Source organism: Neoarius graeffei, chromosome 17, assembly GCF_027579695.1.
Source record: "Neoarius graeffei isolate fNeoGra1 chromosome 17, fNeoGra1.pri, whole genome shotgun sequence".
Lineage (NCBI taxonomy): Eukaryota > Metazoa > Chordata > Actinopteri > Siluriformes > Ariidae > Neoarius > Neoarius graeffei.
Window position 1 is genome coordinate 62,448,062 of NC_083585.1, and position 19,608 is coordinate 62,467,669.

Sequence of the window (19,608 nt, forward strand, 5' to 3'; positions counted from 1 at the left end):
ATAACGATGAGGATCATGATAAACAAGCATTACCGTATCAATTAGTTACACACAAGTGAACAATATTTATAGAGTTGTTTTAGTCAGTCATTACTGAGGCTTTTCTGAGAACACTGAATCAAAGCAAGACACCCAACAAACATCGAGCTGCTTAGATAAAACTTTATTGATCCCTTTGGGTGGGTTCCCTCAGGGAAATTAAGATTCCAGCAGCATCATTACAGATAAACAGAGAAAATAGATAGAGAAAACTTCTAGATAAATTAAAATAAATTATTTACATATACAAATATAAAAAGAATAAGATATGGGGAAGGGGGGGGGCGGCAGGAGACATTGCACTTTATATCAGAATCAGAAACACTTTTATTGCCAGGTATGCGAACACATGAGGAATTTGACTCCGGTACCACTTAGCTTTCATAGTACAACACAGATAAAAGTGTATATACAAAACAAACAAACAAACAAACAAAACAAAGGAATGGTAATAGTCGGGAATAATAGGGAATACAGAGAGAGAGAGTCTAACTGCAGTGATCTTCAGGGGAAGATTGTTGCTCCAGCAACGACCTTGACCAAGGCAGTGCTGGCTGAGAGAGCTGAAGATTGGAATTCATTTAGGCTTGAAACGGGTAGACGTGGCAGACTACCCCGCTCGTCCATTCTGGTCCCTAAAAACCATTTCTCTCTGCAAAGCCATCAACTTCTCCTAGATGGAATCCACAGAGCGGCTCAAGTTCTGAATAGCCACAGTCTAAGTGCCGACAGCTCTGCCCACCACTTCAATCATGTCGGGCAGCTTTATGGGGCTTTGAACAGCTGTCACCATTTTCTGATTTCCTCGATACACCAAGGCAATGCCTAGTCCAATCAGCAAAAGTCCTGTGATCATGGTTCCGAATAGGTAAATATCCTCAATGTCCTCCACAGAAAGAACCGCCAGGCACACGACACGCCACCTCTCCCACACGTCCATCGTATATCCAGCTGCGAACGTTCCGGCAGGACAGGCTGGTTCCCCCGAACCCAGGCTTCTCGTCGAGAAGATTGTGTCAATTGTGTGAAGAGACCAGTTTATCAAATCCATGAATTTTGATTTGAAGAATCAAATCAAATCAAGTTTATTTGTACAGCGCTTTTAACAATAAACATTGTCGCAAAGCAGCTTTACAGAATTTGAACGACTTAAAACATGAGCTAATTTTATCCCTAATCTATCCCCAATGAGCAAGCCTGTGGCGACGGTGGCAAGGAAAAACTCCCTCAGACGACATGAGGAAGAAACCTCGAGAGGAACCAGACTCAAAAGGGAACCCATCCTCATTTGGGCAACAACAGACAGCCTGACTATAATATTAACAGTTTTAACAGGTATAACCCTCAACTGTCCTCATGGGGCCGTCCTTCACAGGAGTGGGGCGATAAAACTCCGACCAGACACAGGGCACCAGGATGGATCAAGCAGGTCCGAGGGGCAGAAGAGGCCAGCATCTCAATCCCAGGATCAACATGTAACTCAGAGGGACAGATGGGGGGGGGGAGAGAAAGAAAACACGTTGTTAGGTATGCCCTAAAAATGACAAGTATTAAATCTGTGTGGTAGGCTCGCAGAGACGAGAGTCTTTACATCAGGCATGACGCACAATGGCATGTTAATATGGTAAAAAATATATCATGACCTGCTCTGGCTGGATGCTTGATTGGGTGATGGGAGCACACTCCTCAGCAATGATGAGATGCAGATGGGACCCTTAGGCCTGGCCAAGACAATTCAGTTACATTTCACCGGGTCTGGAACATGCGACAGAACGTCTGACGGCCGATTCCCTGCAGGCTACGATAGCCAGTCGAGGTCCCCACCGTCTCCACCAAAAGATTTCCTGTTGACTCCATGTAACTCAGAGGGACAGATTTGGGGTGGGTGGGGGGGGGGGGGGGGGAAGAGAAAGAAAACACAGGTGGTTAGGTATGCCCAATGTCACCTGAATAAGTAGGAACAGTATACATATTGCACCGAGTACAAGCAGGGACTCCGGCAACTAACTATGACAGCATAACTAAAAGGAGAGAGCCAGAAGGTAACACAGGCATGAGGGAGCCCCGGGACATAAAGCAGCCAGCCACTGCACCGTCAACAAACTCGAGTGAGCAAGCGAGTGGGGACTGACAGCATCCATACATCCCAGTTTACCAAAACACTATGTCTGAGGACCCTCCAGATCTACTCCTTTACCTCATAAACACCATTAACAAAAGGCTTGACTAAACAGATATGTTTTCAGCCTAGACTTAAATGCTGAGACTGTGTCTGATTCCCGAACATTACTTGGAAGGCTGTTCCATAACAGTGGGGCTTTGTAAGAAAAGGCTCTGCCCCCTGATGTAGCCTTCACTATACGAGGTACCAGCAGATAGCCTGCACCTTTTGATCTAAGTAGGCGTGGCGGGTCATAGAGGAGCAGAAGTTCACTCAGGTACTGTGGTGCGAGACCATTTAGTGCTTTAAAGGTCAATAGTAGTATTTTATAATCAATACGAAATTTGATTGGGAGCCAATGCAGTGTGGATAAGACAGGCGTGATGTGGTCATATTTTCTAGTTCTAGTAAGGACTCTTGCTGCGGCATTTTGAACTAACTGGAGCTTGTTTATGCACTTATTGGAACATCCAGACAGTAAGGCATTACAATAATCCAACCTGGAGGTAACGAAAGCATGGACTAGTTTTTCTGCATCATGCAATGACATTAAATTTCTTATCTTTGCAATATTTCTGAGATGAAAGAAAGCTATCCGGGTGATGTTATCAATGTGAGTTTCGAATGAAAGACTGGGGTCAATAATCACTCCGAGGTCTTTTACTGCTGCACGTGAAGAAACAGAAAGGCCATCCAGAGTTACTGTGTAATCAGAAAACTTACTTCTAGCTTTATGTGGTCCTAGCACAAGTACTTCAGTCTTGTCAGAGTTAAGCAGAAGGAAATTTATAAGCATCCAGTGTCTAATGTCCTTCACACATTCCTCAGTTTTATTAAGCTGGTGTCTCTCATCAGGTTTTGCAGAGACATACAACTGTGTGTCATCAGCATAACAGTGGAAACTAATACAATGTTTACGAATAATATCGCCCAGAGGTAACATATATAGAGGAAAAAAAAGCAGTGGACCCAAGACAGAACCTTGTGGAACACCAAACTTTACCTCGGTACGTCTAGAAATATCACCATTTATATCGACATACTGATAACGATCAGTTAGATAAGACCTGAGCCAGGAGAGGGCCATTCCCTTAACTCCCACAACATTTTCTAGTCTATCCAGAAGAATGGAATGATCAATGGTATCAAATGCTGCACTAAGGTCAAGCAACACAAGTAGCGAGACACAGCCCTGATCAGACGCCAACAGTAGGTCGTTTACTACTTTAACCAGTGCTGTCTCTGTGCTATGATGAGGTCTAAATCCTGACTGATACATTTCATGGATGTTATTCCTATGTAAATATGAGCATAACTGCTGTGCCACAGCTTTTTCAAGGATCTTGGAGATAAAGGGGAGGTTTGATATTGGCCGATAATTGGACAGCTGACAGGGATCAAGGTCAGGTTTTTTAATCAGGGGTTTGATAACTGCTACTTTAAAGGATTTGGGTACATAGCCAATCATAAGAGAAGAATTTATTATTTTTAGAAGCGGTTCAATTACTCCAGGCATTATCTGTTTGAATAGATGTGTCGGTAAGGGATCTAGTACGCAAGTTGAGGCTTTTGATGTAGAGATTAATGAGAGTAATTCAGTTTCTTTTAGGGGAGTAAAACATTCTAACTGATGATCTGATACAGTTATATTGTTAACTACAAGGTCACTTTCATTGTCTAACCTTAAATTAGTAGTTTGAATTTTTTGTCGGATATTCTCAATTTTGTCATTAAAAAAATTCATGAAGTCGTTGCTACTACATACTGCAGGTGTGCATGTGTTGATAGTGGACTTATTCCTGGTTAATTTTGCTACAGTATTAAATAGGAATCTAGGATTATTTTTGTTATCTTCTATTAGGGAGGAGAGATATGTTGATCTCGCAGCACTAAGAGCTTTTTTATACTTCAGGAAGCTCTCCTTCCACGCCAATTTGAACACTACCAATTTTGTTTGACGCCATTTACGTTCCAATTTTCGAGTGGTCTGTTTTAATGTGCGAGTGTCATCATTATACCAGGGTGCTAATTTTTTGTCTCTGACCATTTTCCTTTTTAGAGGAGCTACATTATCTAAAGTATGGCGGAATGTTGACTCTAAGCATTCAGTTGCCTGATCGAGTTCTGCAGGGGCTGACAGTGACCCAATCAAAGTTGACAGCTCTGGGAGATCATTTATAAAGCTCTGTGCAGTAGTTGACGTGAAAGTACGTTTAATACAGTAGCGTGGTGAGGTGCATATATTATTACTCAGACATATTTTGAATGAGATGAGACAATGATCTGAGATAACTTCAGACTGTGGAAGTATGACTATATTGTCTACGTTTAATCTGAATGTTAGTATTAGATCAAGGGTGTGACCACCATTATGGGTCGGTCCTATGACATTCTGCTTAATCCCGACTGAATCTAAGATGGACACAAACGCTGTTTTTAAAGGGTCTTCTGGGTTATCAAAGTGAATATTAAAATCTCCGACAACTAAAGCTTTGTCTAAGGAAATAACCAGATCTGAGATAAAATCTGCAAATTCAGAAAGAAACTCAGAATATGGCCCCGGGGGCCTGTAAATAATAAGCAATGGAATTAACTGGGTAGACTTATTTTTTGAGGCTACATACATTATATGAGTATGAAGAACTTCAAATGTATTAAATTTATAACCAGGTTTGTGTGTTACACCTAGATAATCGTTATAAATAACCGCGACGCCTCCTCCTCTGCCAGTTAGACGAGGCTGGTGTATATAACTGTATCCAGGAGGACTCGCTTCATTTAATGCTATATATTCATTTGGCTTAATCCATGTTTCTGTTAAACACAGTACATTAAACTCCTGATCAGTAATGAGTTCATTAACCATTAGCGCTTTAGATGTAAGAGATCTAATATTTAATAGCCCCACCTTTAGATCAAAGGTGCTGGCAGCAGCTGTACAGTCAGTCTGATCTAATTTTATATTGATTAGGTTACTGGAACAAACACTCTGAAAATTTCTACCTTTTTGTTGAGCTCGGGGAACAGACACAGTCTCGATGTAGTGGGCCCTGAGTGACGACTCTGTGCAGCTAGCAGACAGTCGGTTTAGCCTGTTCGTCTGCTCCCTGGCCTTGGCTCTGGATTGTCAGAAATTAACTAGGCCTGTTCTGAGACTATGACCTATGCTGCAGGAAATGAGAGCAGCACCTTCCCGAGTGGGATGGATACCGTCCCGCCCTAACAGGCCAGCAGTGCCCTCAAAATTAGCCCAATTATCTATAAAGCCCACACTGTTTTCAGAGCACCACCTGGACAGCCAGCAGTTCAGCGACCATAACCTGCTGTAAGCTACATCGCCACGCCGCATTGGGATGGGGCCAGAGCATACTACAGCATCGGACATCGCCTTCGCTAATTTAAACACCTCTACAAAGTTACTCTTAGTAACCTCAGACTGACGAAGGCGTATATCATTAGCTCCTGCATGGATAACTATCTTTGAGAACCTATGCTTGCCTAGGACCCTAAGATTACCTGCTATGTCCGGCGCCCTGGCTCCCGGTATACACCTGACTAAAGCTGCTGGTGCCCCTAAAGGCTGAGCTAATTTCACGTGCCGTATGATAGAGTCCCCTATAACCAGAGCTCTTTCAGGTTTCTCAGTGGGTGCATCACTAAGGAGAGCAAACCTGTTCGACACGTGACGCGGAGAGGAGTGGTGCTCCCGTGGGTGAGCCTCAGCGGTAGCTTTGGCTCTACGCTTATGCCGCCGAGCCGTCACCCATTCGCCCTGCTGTAAGGGCTCTAATGCCGGAGTTGGGGGATTGCTAACTCCACCTAGGGCATCCAGACTTTCCCTAACAGAAACTACACTGTTCTCACGCTCACTAACCTGCTCTAAAGCCTGGACACGTGCTTCTAGCACTGAAATCTTCTCCGTCAGAGAGCTAACTAATCTGCACTTATCACAAGTAAAGCTAATAGAGCTATCGCTAGTGACGGAGGAAGAATGACTAAACATCCTGCACTCAGCACACTGAACAGGCTGAAGGTGTGCCATGATGAAAAGATTCACGTACCTTAAATGAAGATCTGTTGATATTAAAGCAGATCAGATGGCCTCCGCTTGTGGAGGAGAAAAAAAGAAAGCTTCCGGTCTCGGGGTTCTTCCGAAAAAAGAAAGAGAAAAAACCGGAAAAAAAAAACCGGAAAAAGGAAAGCGAAAAGTACAAAAATGAAAGCGACAGTATAATAAAAATGAAGACGATACTGGAAATTTATTTATAGAAAAAAAGTTAAAAAAGGATTAGTAATTAACGCCGGCACTCGCGGGAAAAAAGATTCGGCGCGAACAACCGAATGCAGAAACAATGCAGAAAGGGCTCTCGGACAAGACGAGTCAGCAGAGCAGAAGCAGGAAAGCTCAGGGGAGGAGAGGCAGAGAAATGCGAGATGAGAGGAAAAAAACACCTCCGCATTATGCTCCTATCAGGAGCACTATGTGGAAACATTAAAAAAACCTCAGCGCAGCAGCTTTCCGTGAAAGCACGGAGAAGAATTAACACAACGATTACACAAAACATAGAAAGTACGAGAGTGAAGTCCCGAGGCAGCCATCCGCGGCACCATCTTGGATGGAAAACTATATTGCACATTGTCCAGGATAGCTTATTGTTAGGCTAGGCTACTGCTCCTTCCCATCCTCTGTCCTCCTGTTACCCCCCCAGAGAGGAGTTGTACAGTCTGATGGCGTGAGGGACAAAGGAGTTTTTAAGTCTCTTCGTCCTGCACTTGGGAAAGAGCATTCTGTCACTGAACAGGCTCCTCTGGTTGCTGATGACGGTGTGCAGAGGGTGACTGGCATCATGCATGATGTTCAATAGTTTGTCATGCTTAGCTGCATCAGCAATTATTACTTTTATGCCCAAAGGAACTCAAAAGAACATCACGCTTAATAAAAACTTAGGGAAGCCATAAAGTGTTTTCTTACCCTTTGAATTTCTCTTTTGCGGACTACTGACAGTGTTGTCTCGTTTGTAAGCTTCAAGTCTTACTCGCTATGCGGAGCTTCCGTGTCTTGCACCCAAATGATGTCATAATTGCCGGAAACGATCGGGGGGAATTTTCTGATTGGTTAAAATATTTTCAATGGCGGTATCCATGAAATCATCCATTCTGCATAGAAATTGACTTTTGGAGATCTTTGTTGTGTGAGCTCCTAATTTTCAATTATTCACATGAATCGTTAGTTTTATATCAATTATCTTCATAACTGGATTTTTCTTTTCAACTACCACTGGCAAGATTGTTCAAGTTTATATGTCCTGCAGGAAATACACACTCACATACACAGTTTCAAATCTCTTCACGCTGAATAGCAATTTGCTAACATAGCCAGGCCACTACTTACAAAAAAGGAGCTCTCTTTAAAGCCACGCCCACTCTCTCTGCCACACAGAACCAGGAAGTTCATTTCAGGAAAGAGGAGGGAAGAGATCTGAAGGGGGCGGGGTCATGGCATGTGACTGGATTGTAAATGGACAGAGGATGGCAGAAGGAAGTGACGGATCAGGAAGTGAGCTAGGAGGAATGGATGAGGGTGGCGGGAAAGACGAAGGTTGGTGGACTGCAACTTTTAAAAATAGTCGTAAATGAAGGAATCGTAAGCAATGAGGGAAAAATGTGAGTGTTGAAGACACGGACAGTGATGAAAGCATGGGAGCTGCAGGGAAACAAGTTGAAGAGTATAAAGTGATAATTAAACGAACTCAAGAAGGAGCGGCATTCAGTGAGTGGAACCCGATTCAACTAACCAAAGCAATAAACAAACTGGTAGGTGATGTGAAGAGCCAAGATACTATGAAGTGGAGCACTTTTAGTTGTGTGCAGAGATAGTACTCAGCAAGGGAGGGTCATCAAACTGAATAAAATTGAAGACAAAAAAAAAAAAAAAAAAAAAAAAAGAGTGCAAGGAACATTGCTCAAGGACAAGAAGTTTGTACGAGGAGTCATTTCAGGGGGACCCACAGCTGCATCAGTGGACCAGATTAAAGAGAATATAGTAGGGACAAAAGCGATTGAGGCAAAACGACTGAGAACAACAAGAAACAGTGAGAAGTGTGATAGTTTAGCAGTAATGATAAAAATTGATGAGGAAAAGCTGTCAGCTAAAGTCTATTTAGGTTCTATGTGCTATGATGTTCAGCCTTATGTTCCCCCGCCACCGAGGTGCTTCAAATGCCAGAAATATGGACACGTAGCAGCCATATGCAAAGGAAAACAGAGGTGTGGAAGATGTACAGGAGAACATGAATACAGAAAGTGTGAAAGTGGAGCCAAGTTAAAGTGCTGTAACTGTGGAGGGGAATAGAGCTCAGCCTCTCGCGGATGTGAGGCCAGTAAGAGAGCAGCAGAGGTGCAAAAAGTGAAACTCTCACAAGGGATAACACATGCAGAAGCAGTATGGAGGCCGTCTGGTCAGACAGAGAAGCCAAAACGAAGTAACAAAGAAAGCTACAAAACAAACCCATGTGAAGGCTGTGATAAAATAAAGGAGATGCTGATTGTAAGGAGAAATGATTGTGTGTTATTCATGGTGGAGGTGATAAACTGCTCAGCACAAACAGACAAGAAAACTAAGAAAATCAAAATAATAGTGAAGTCAGCAGAAAAATATCTTGGGGTTAATGGTTTGTGTTGGGAAGCAGTTGAGGAAGTGCTAAGTGGGGAAGGGCCCCCCTAGTTCACAGGCCCCGAGGCTTGGTGATTCATGGCACTGATCATTCTGCAGTGGAATGCAAGAAGTCTCCTTGCTAATGGTCAGGAGTTTAAACATTTCTTAATAAATTTACAAGATAAACCAAACATAATCTGCATACAGGAAACCTGGCTGAAACCAAAATGGGATTTTATTCTACATGGATACACTGCTATTAGAAATGACAGGAAATATGGTAAAGGTGGAGGGGTGCTAATATTTGTGCAGAATGGGATGAGGTACAAATGTAGTCAATAAGGACAAGAGGAGATTTCAATCATTAATTATTATAACCCTTGTAAAAGGTTGACTAAAGACATGTTAAATATTATTGGTGGAAGGCTGCAGGGTAAAGTAATACGGTGTGGGGACTTTCATGCTCGTAGTACACTGTGGGGTAGTAGGGATACAGATACTAATGGTTCAAGTATAGAAGATTTTATTGATGAGAAACTATTAGTGCGTGTTAACTATGATAAAGGCACAAAATATAACTGTATACAAAACACAAAGTTCAATTGACCTCACGCTCACATTGCAGGAAATAGCAGGTATTACAACATGGGAAGTGATTAATAAAACACCTGTCAGTAGTGATCATTATCCTATAGTGATCAAAGTTGGTACAGAAGTATGTCAGGAAATATCAATGGGGATGCCAAGGTGGAATTTCAAAGAAGCCAACTGAGACAAATTTCAAATATTAAATAAGATGTGAAGAACTGGTTAGGGAGGATATTACTGGTGTAGAGGAGTTTAACAATAAGTTGGTGACAGCAATCATACAGACAGCAGAGGAAACAATTCCAAAGACAGTAGGAGGCAGAGAGAATGGGATGGTTCCCTGGTGGGATGAAAATTGTAGAAAAGCTGTCAAAAGAAGAAATGGAGCTTTCAGACAATTAAAGAAACATCATTCATTAGAAACATTAATTCAGTATAAAAAAAGAGCACAAGCAATAGTTAGAAGAATAATTAGAAGAATAAAACATACATATTGGAGACACTACTGCAGTAGCATAGGCAGGGAAACGCAGCTGTCAGATGTCTGGGGAACGATCAGACAAATGAGTGGTATAAGAAGGTGGTATGAAATACCAGTGTTAAACCAAAATAATAAAATAGCAGTTACAAAACAGACAAAGCAGAGCTATTGGCACAAACATTTGCTAAAATTCATAGCTTAGAGAATCTGTCAAATACAGCTAGACAATCTAGGGATAATACACTGGCATTAAATCCAGGTGTTGAGGTGAGGAAAACTACATTAGGATGGTGATGGTCTAGATTTACCCTTCAGTCTATTTGAGTTAAATAGAGCAATCAGGAAGGTAAAGCAAACTTCCCCAGGGAAAGATGGTATTAGCTATAGCATGCTGGAACATCTGGATAATCGGTCACGTGATGTAGTTTTGAGACTATTTAACATGGTTTGGGAAACAGGAATAATTCCAACAACCTGGAAGCAGTCTACTGTACCATTGTGCCAATTTTAAAACCTGGAAAAGACCCTTCAAACTACAGACCAATAGCATGAACATCACAGTTTGGTAAAACAATGGAGCGGATGACAACTGAGAGGCTTAATTATTTCATGGAAAGTAAACGCCTGTTCGCACCTTATCAAAGCAGATTCCGTAAAGGAAGAAACACATTGGACTCCGTCTTATCCTTGGAATCAGAAATCAGGAAAGCCCAGACTAATAAAGAAATAGTTGTCGCGGTCCTGTTTGATGTAGAAAGAGCATATATGATGTGTTGTGGAAAGGACGACTTCTTATTAAATTGAATAAATTAGGTATAGGTGGTAGGTTATATAACTGGGTGTGAGACTTTCTATTTGGCAGAACAATAGAAGTAAGAGTAGGCGTGGAGTATTCGAACACGTATTTAGTAGAAAATGGAACACCACAAGGCAGTGTGTGTAGTCCGGTGTTATTTAACAATGATCAATGACATTTTCGAGCAGGTAGAATATGGTATTGGGAAAGCACTGTATGCAGACGACGGGGCCCTCGGGATTAGGGGCAGAAATTTAGGATACATTCAGAAGAAAATGCAGACAGCAATAAAAACAGTCGAGGAAATGGTCAAAGAAATGGGGGTTTAAGCTATCAATATCAAAGTCCCAGGTAATATGTTTTTCTTAGCAGCAAAAATCACTTTTGCTGAAACTATATGGTCAAACACTTGAGCAAGTCAGAGTGGTTCGGTTTCTGGAGGTTATTTTGGATGAGAAACTCACGTGGAGACAGCATATAGAACAAACGAAAGGAAAATGTAAGAAAATCAACAATCTTCTGCGTTGCTTGTCAGGATGGAACTGGGGGCAGCAAGGTCATCATTACTAAACATTTACTGGGCATTCATGAGCGCAACACCGACTAGTGGCCTAGTGGCAGCGTGTCCACCTCCCGATCGGGAGATCGTGAGTTCTATTCACGGTCGGGTCATACCAAAGACCATCATAAAAATGGTACCTACTACCATCTGGCAAGGCACGCTGCAATACAGATGTGCATGGGGAGTTAAACTCTCGTGGTTACCAGAAGACACGCCCCCCACTGTAACCCTAGCTATGTAATAGGCGAGAGGCCGAGGGCTACGGAAACGGAGATCGGCGCCGCCCGATGCGCCACCATTCAGAGTTGGGCCTGGTTAGTACTTGAGTGGGAGACTGCCAAGGAATACCAGGTACTGTAAGGCGCGGGAAGGACTTTAACTTAACTAACATGAGAGCAAGATTAGATTATGGTTGTGTAGCCTGTGCGTCAGCGTCAAACAGCAACCTTAAAAAATTAGATGTAGAGCAAACACAGGCCCTAAGAACTTGCTGCAGGGCATTCAAAACCTCTCCAGTAGCTGCCACGCAGGCATGGGCGCCGCCAGGGGGGGAAAGGTTAGAACAATTCTAGGGGCCCAGCACTGCCATGGGGCCCTTTAAGGGGCTGATAATATGCTTTTAATAAGACTTTTGAAATAACAATGCAATATTCCATCTGGTAAAATGAGCTAATTGAACAAGGTTGTCTATTTCTTGAGTTCTTCAACATATTGTCATTTAACCCTCCCCCTTTTGCGAAATGGTACAGCCCAGTTCTGGTAGAAGCGCGATGCGTTAAATCTGTGTGCTGATCAGTGCAACGCTACTTGCTGCTGTGTCGCGGTGCAGCAGCCAGCCAGCCAGCAGTGGAGTGCGTACAGTCTATGATCGCTAAATATGAAGAGTGGCTGTCAAAAACGTAAAGAAAGGCAGCTGAAAGCTGAGAGGGACCGGAGAGGCAGGCAACTGGTCACTCAGTTTTTCCCAAAGAAAGGTAGCTATCGCTCATGTGTGTTCAAAATATTAGCGAATGGTAAATGAACAGTATGAACGTGGTTGGATTAGCCTATCAAGAGAACACTTTTACAGTTTGTACAGTGACTTTTTCCATTTTAATAACTGAACTGACTTGTGTGATAAACAAGATGAAATATTACGTTATGCTGGTGCTAATAACTAGTGCTAATAACCAGTTTCATAACTAATGGGGTGCCCTAAATATGCACAGATTCAGCCTCAGGGGGGCCTCCGCCCTACCAAACCACTGAACCCCCCTTTGGAGAAGGAGGTAAGCAGCAATACAACCCATACATGCTTTAGGATTGAAGTTTTTAATGAGCGAGCGCTTTATACAGTTTGCTAGATTAAAGTGTTGCTAATAACGGACACCAGTCAAGTGTTTGACATGGTTACGTGTGTGGAATGTTCACACGTTCTAAACCATTGGTTTCAAATTGAGGAGCTGGAGAAAGCGCAGCCCACATAAAAGAGGGATAGAGGTTTCAACATATGAAGAACTACGTACGTAATTGATCAAATTGAAATGTCACTCCGTGTCACTTTTAAATAAATTTATAATAAAATGTTTCCTTGCAATTGTGACGAGGGTGGGCAAAGTTGGGGGGCCCAAAATTCTAATCTTTCATGGGGCCCAAAATTTCTGGCGGCGCCCCTGCACGCAGGTAGAAATGGGAGAAATGCCATTACATATTAGGAGAGTTAAGCTTATGTTGGCATACTGGGTTAACTTACAGGGACACACAATGAATTGCACCCAACAAAGGCCATCCTGCAGGAGTGCTGGGGACACAACCAATCAAACTTACAGTTTTGGATGGATTGGTGATGTCAAGGCAGGTGAAGCAGGTCGACACAGTCGCCAGTACAGCAAAACAGTTCCAATTTCAGCGATCCCTCCCTGGCTGTTTGTGATGCCATCTGTCGATCTGAATTTACAGAAAGAAATGAGAGACAAGTCCAAGCGAGTGCCTGCTTGTTACATTGTCCAAAGCAGTGGTGTAGTCTACGTGATACGCAGGTATATACGGCGTACGCCAACTGGAAAAGCTCGGCGATTTCCGTATACTCACTGAAGAGCTCAGTGATTTGCGTGTGCGCATGCGCCTACCGAAAAATATATTCGTTATTTGAACTGGCCAAACCAACGTCAACATTGTCAGATGAATGTTCCACAGTTCCATTCCTAGATGCCTGTGTTCACCAAACGCGCTTTAGCGCTGCAAGCGCCTATTCAATTCAAATCCTATGGGCTTCATTTATTAGACGCTGACAGAGCCGACTCAGCACTCAAGGCGTTGCGAGTTGATCCAAGAGCACAGAATCGACCCTTCCGGGAGCTCCGCCCCCCCATAGCAACTGTTGCTATGTCAGTCAAGCCAGCCGTCTGCACTTTTTTTTTTTATTACAGATAACAAACAAGTACAGAATTGTATGAACGAAAGAAAGATACAATAACTACACGCCAGGGGCTATACAGTATACATACATAAACAAAGCAAAAACACACATTTACAATACAATATTAAACTTCGCACACAGTTTCACAGTCTTGATAGCTTTTGTGTTAAGTGAGGCAGAAATGGTATTAATATAAATCTCTAGATCTTTAAAAAAATAAGTAAAGGATGGCTTAATTTTTATGACCTTGCACTTATGAATATGGAATTTAGCTAAAATAATAATTAAATTACAAAGAAAACATTCCTCCTCCAACTCCTTGCTATAAGTGGTAAAACCAAATAAAACATCTTGTAAACGTAACTGAAAAGTATCACAGATATGGTCAACTATAAAACGACAGATTTTACACCAAAAGTCTTTTGAGAAGTCACAAAACCAAAAGAGATGAATGAGTGATTCTGAATGTGTATTACAAAAGGTACAATTGGTATTAATATCTTTTCTGAACTTAGCTAAGTAGGATTTCACCAGGTAACAACTATGTACAATTTTAAAAGAAACTTCTTTTACTTTATTAACTAGTAGAAATCTGCTGGGTAGCGTCCAAGTCTTGGCCCAACATATATCTTGGGCAGTGCCATATTAAGCCAATGCGGTGCCCCGGGCACTATATCTCAAGTGCCCCCACCCCACCCCCACCCTGCGCGCATGCGTTCAGTAACCTCCTGCACACACTCACAAACCTTGCCCTTTGCTGTCAAAAATAGTAGCATGTACATAAACAATAGTACACATAAACAAGGTCATTCTTCCTCATTGAAAATTTATTAAGTAGGCTACATCAGCCCATCAAATTCACTGAAAACAACCAATGATATGCATGTAGGCATATTGAAATGTCTTATTCAAAAATGAGCAGCATATATTTGTATGTCTCAAGGGGATCCTCGTCATCGCCGACCCCTCGGCTAACACTGGCTGTGGTTGTAGCATCTCCCTGGCTAGTGCTAGCAGGGCATCTCCCTCACTAGCATCGCTGATTTCACTAGCTTCGGCTTCAGCGCTGGTAGTGACAGCAGTTGTTGATGTTTTTATAAAAAAAACGATCTAACACTGGAACATTTTTAATTGCAGCTACACGCCTGGAGTCTTTCTCTTTTTTTAATTTTCTCTTCGCACAACCACTCAATTGATGTCTGTCCATTTTTTCATTTCTACCGCGGTTTTAAAAAAATTGATACATTCACCGTAGGTGGACTGGCTCAACTGACAGGTTGAGGAAAGGGGGGTTAATGGTCACATAGGCCACTCTTGCTCAGAATTATGATTATTGTTGTTGTTCTTATGAAATTAGTGTTCATAATGAATTATATATGACTATTTAACAATGTCAAGTGTATAACCATTTTAAGTGTACAAACATTCACGAAAAATATTTTTAAAGTTTCTGTCATGTGGTGCCCCCCCACTGGCTGTGAGTGGTTGGTGCCCCTGGGCACTGTGCCGCAGGCCCATATAGTTAATCCGGCCTTGATCTTGGGCATATCCACTCCAAGCTGAGATAGCACATGGTACTGAAATAAAGTCCTTTAGAAATAGATTGCGCACACATCGGTTATTATTACAGTTAGTGGACCTAAAGCATATTTCACCAACATATATGTTTTAAGAGGATCAAGTTGAGTAGTCACAAAAGAAGAAGAATATCCTTTCAAGAGCATGACCACTCCCACTGGAATTGCATCAAAAACAATGGCAAATTGTTTAGGAGTTACAGGTATTTTTACATTCTGAAGAAATTCTTAATAGCTGAAAAGATTACCCTGCTCATTAATAAGTTGGTTTACTAAAACAATTCCATTCCTAAACCAGTTATCAAAAAATATAGATTTCTTTTTATAACATATATCCCTATTATTCCAAAGAAAGTAAGTATTTGGAGAGAAATTGTGCTTGTAAATAAGAGACCAAGACAAAAGAGCTTGCTTGTGAAAGTTTGACAACGATACAGGAAGCCTATCAATGTTGTAATTGCAAAGTAAAATAAACTTTAAGCCACCCAATTGAGAAAACACATGACAAGAGATAAAATTCCATATGGACGCAGGTTCTTTTAAGTGCTTTTTAATCCAATTAACTTTAAAGGTGTTATTCAGTATACTAAAGTCGATGAAGTTGAGGCCACCCTTGTTGTAGTCGTTCATCATAACAGATTTTTTAATATAATGTGTTTTGTTTTTCCAAACAAAATTATAGAGTAACTGGTCAATATGTTTACAAATTTTGCTATCCACACCCAACGCTATTGCTGCATATGTCAATCTGGATATGCCTTCTGCTTTTGAGAGTAGAATCCTACCCTTCAAAGACAAATCTCTCTGAAGCCACATATTAAGTCTTTTTTTGGTCTTATCAATTATGGGGTTAAAGTTAATGCTACACCTGAGATTCTGATCCTTAGTTATGACTATGCCCAAATAGGTAACTTGTTCCTTTACTGGTATATTAGAAATAGAAACAGCATTACAACCTTTTACTGCCATCAGTTCACATTTGTTCACATTCAAATAAAGACCTGACGCTAAAGAAAAAACCTGAATAACGTCTAACGCAACCGAGATCTGAGCTGAATCTTTTAAGAAGAGTGTAGTGTCATCAGCCAGTTGACTAATAATGATCTCTCTGTCTAACACAGACATTCCCTTTCAGGCTTGTGCAAAATTCAGAATTTCAGAATTTAATTCAATTCAGGAAGTGAATTTGAATTGAATTTGAATTGGCTCCACCCCCAGAGGATATGGAATTGAATGTGAATTGGAATTACAGGAAGTGGAATTTTAAATTCATTGCAATTCAGAGAAATTCATTCTAACCACATATCAGTGAGAATGTGATACTTAGCATGTGTTTTTCTTCCAGATTGGAATAATTATATCTGAAACACAATAAATGCAATACAGAGACTATTATTAAGCATACATTCTTATATTGAAAAGCAATATTTTCATTTTAAAGTAATCAAATAACACAAAGCTGTGGTGAATGAAATTATTATTTTATTTACTTCATGGACTAACAGTGTTGCATTTAATGATCATCAGCTCTTCAAACGTTTTATCATTGAGGCGGCATCGCTCTGGTCGGAATATCTTTCCACCAACACTAAATATCCTCTCAACAGGTGCAGAGGAAGCAGGTATGGCCAGATATTTGCATGCAAGTAGAGCAAGGTTTGGGAAACGATTTTGGTTTTCTTTCCAGAACAACAAAGGGTTGGTACCCTCTGCCAAACATGCGGCACTCAAGTAAACTGGGAGCTCATGTGAGGATGCATCAATTGGCACAGAAGGTGTTTGGGTATCCATGTAGGAAAAGAGTCTGGGGCGTTTGCGTGGTTGGGTATTCATGTCAGAAGTGGCTTTTGGACGTACAGAATCAACTTTTGCAGCGAGGAGGTTTCTGATTGTGTTCTGTTCTTCACCATTACACCAGTCTAGCTTGAATCTTGGATCAAGAGTTGCAGCCATCTGGAAGCACTCCATATCTTCATATTTTCCAAGTTGCCTCTCGAGTGCGGTTTGTAAGGTAGACAGAAACTTCTTGTTCCCAGTCATTTTGGCATCTTTAATGGCATGTCTCAGTCCTCTCACACAAGGAATAACATAGCTTGATGTTACAGCTTTCTCTGCCTGACAGCGGTCTGTGACCTCCTCAAAGGGTTCTAAAACCTCACAGAGTTCCTCAATGATTTTAAGTTCGTATGGTGATAGCTGAATTGGGCAGTGGAGCTCAGCAAGGACATCATTTGGAACTTTAAGAACTGACCTAAGCATCTTCAACTGGCTATTCCAGCGTGTGGCATTGGCAGGTTGAAGTTTGTGCATTCCCTCCAGGGCCTCTGCAGCATGAGTGGATTCGTGGCAAAATGCAACAAACTTCTGAACCTTTCCTAGGAGTCTTTTTATGGAGGCAGCATCATCCAAAGCATCGCGCAGTACCAATTGGAGAGTGTGGGTAAAACATGGTAGTCTCTCAGGTGGAAAGTACATAATTTCCTCTTCTACATTGACCACCTCTACACTGGCATCATCATCCTCCTCATCTTCTCCATCACTCTCACTGTCACTCACATGCACTGGTGGAAAAAGACTGAAGGCCTTTATCATGTTGGACGCATTGTCCGTTATGATGAAAGACACTTTGCTCTGAATGTTGAAACTGCACAGTACTTGATCATAAACCTGGCAAATATTTTCTGCAGTGTGCCTACCTTTAAATCGCTGACAGCTCAGCATCACACTTTGCAGGTTGTAATCATGAAAGAAATGGCCAGTCATTCCTAAAAATGACCTCATTGATCTGTTGGACCATAAATCAATTGTTAGGCAAATATGGCCAGCATTTGTCATGGCATTTGTGAGATGGTCTTTCACAGATTGTGCACGCTGTGGTATGAGGCTGTCTCTGAGAGCTCTTCAGGTAGGCACTGTAAATGCTGGTTGTGCAAGCTGGAATATGCCAATGAAGTCCTTATGCTCAACTGTAGAGAGGGGGAGGAGGCCATTGGAAATCAGACTAACAATGCTATCTGTCAGAGCCATTTGATTTGTATTGGTTGAGGACCACTTGGTTGATGTTGATGGACGGTCTTGATCTTGGTGTGTTTGACTCTGCCACTGCTGGATGCAGACCCCATCTCCAAGACTGCAGGGTGTTTCTTCTGAAAGCAGAAAAGCCAATCAATGTTTAAGAGTTTTTATTCTTTGGATCTGTATATTATGGTACAATTCTGTATATTTCGCATAATTGTATCTGTATATATTGTAATCTGTATGCTGATAATTCCATATGTATAGTGCCATCTGTTGATCATACTAATTTAAACTTCTTTCCCCCATTGTCCTGAGTGCATTCTGCTCACATAACTTATTTGTATATGCTGCACACAATGACTTGCCATAATTATCCATACAAGCTGTAAAAATTTATCTATTCTGTAAATACTGCATTTGTTGGCAAATACTGTACATTCTGTACACATGCACTGTGACTTTTTGCACTTCTTATAAGATGGTTAACTGCATTTACTCTTGCTCTGCATCCTTAAATGTGGAATGACAGTAAAGTTGAATCTAATCTGAAAAAATCCAGTCAGCAAAATTGCAATACAATACTGTTACATCTATGTATTCTCTGCTTCTCTATAATGATGTGCCCAGACCCCTTATTATGTCATGGTCATAAAAATACATTAACAGATTACAAATCTGTTACTTTACCTGGAGGTGTTGTTTGAAATTTGAGGTTGCCTTTATGGAACCACAGACTGGAGTACTGCAGTGATTGCAGATTGCTCTGTGGTTTCCATTTGTTGTAGGAATTGGCTCACCAAAATGAATGAGCACTGATGTCCTTTTAGTTGTGTTATCATTTTGCATGTTGCTGTCATCAGAAAACTCAAAAGTACAAACCAGCTATAGCCCTTAAATAGGGTAGTACACAACAGTCTACCCAAAACAAAATGTCCAAAATGTTTGGACAACCATTTTGAAGACTAGGATAAAGTAAAGCATTCTGGGAAACGAAGTCTTGTCTTTTCTAATTTCACACCATTTCAATGTTTACAATTTTAAGGATCAGTTTTATGGAGTATATATTTGTAGTGACAAATTGTGGTACAAATGGGCCTATTTTCTGTTAAAAAATATAAAAAATTGTGCTGTGGACATAAGGTAAGGCCCTATATTAATACACTGTATGTATTAAATACATGTTGCAATCATATAAGTCTGTACAGAATCATTGTTAACTGTACTTTCGTTATCATGAATTTCTTTGAATTTCATGGAATTCCAATTCTACTTCCTGCAATTCAAATTTGAATTGCAATTCCACTTCCTGTTTTGAATTCAAATTCATATTGAA

At 41.3% G+C, this 19,608-nt stretch overlaps 1 long non-coding RNA gene across 1 annotated transcript; it reads right to left on the bottom strand.

Moving 5' to 3' along the window:
- Positions 1-9,010: 9,010 nt before the first annotated feature.
- On the bottom strand, positions 9,011-13,578 carry LOC132864401 (uncharacterized). The gene is made up of 3 exons (XR_009650218.1): positions 13,089-13,578; positions 9,934-9,987; positions 9,011-9,809 (listed from the first exon to the last, which is right to left on the bottom strand). It is a non-coding gene; the product is annotated as an uncharacterized LOC132864401 (long non-coding RNA).
- Between the last annotated feature and the right edge of the window lie 6,030 nt (positions 13,579-19,608).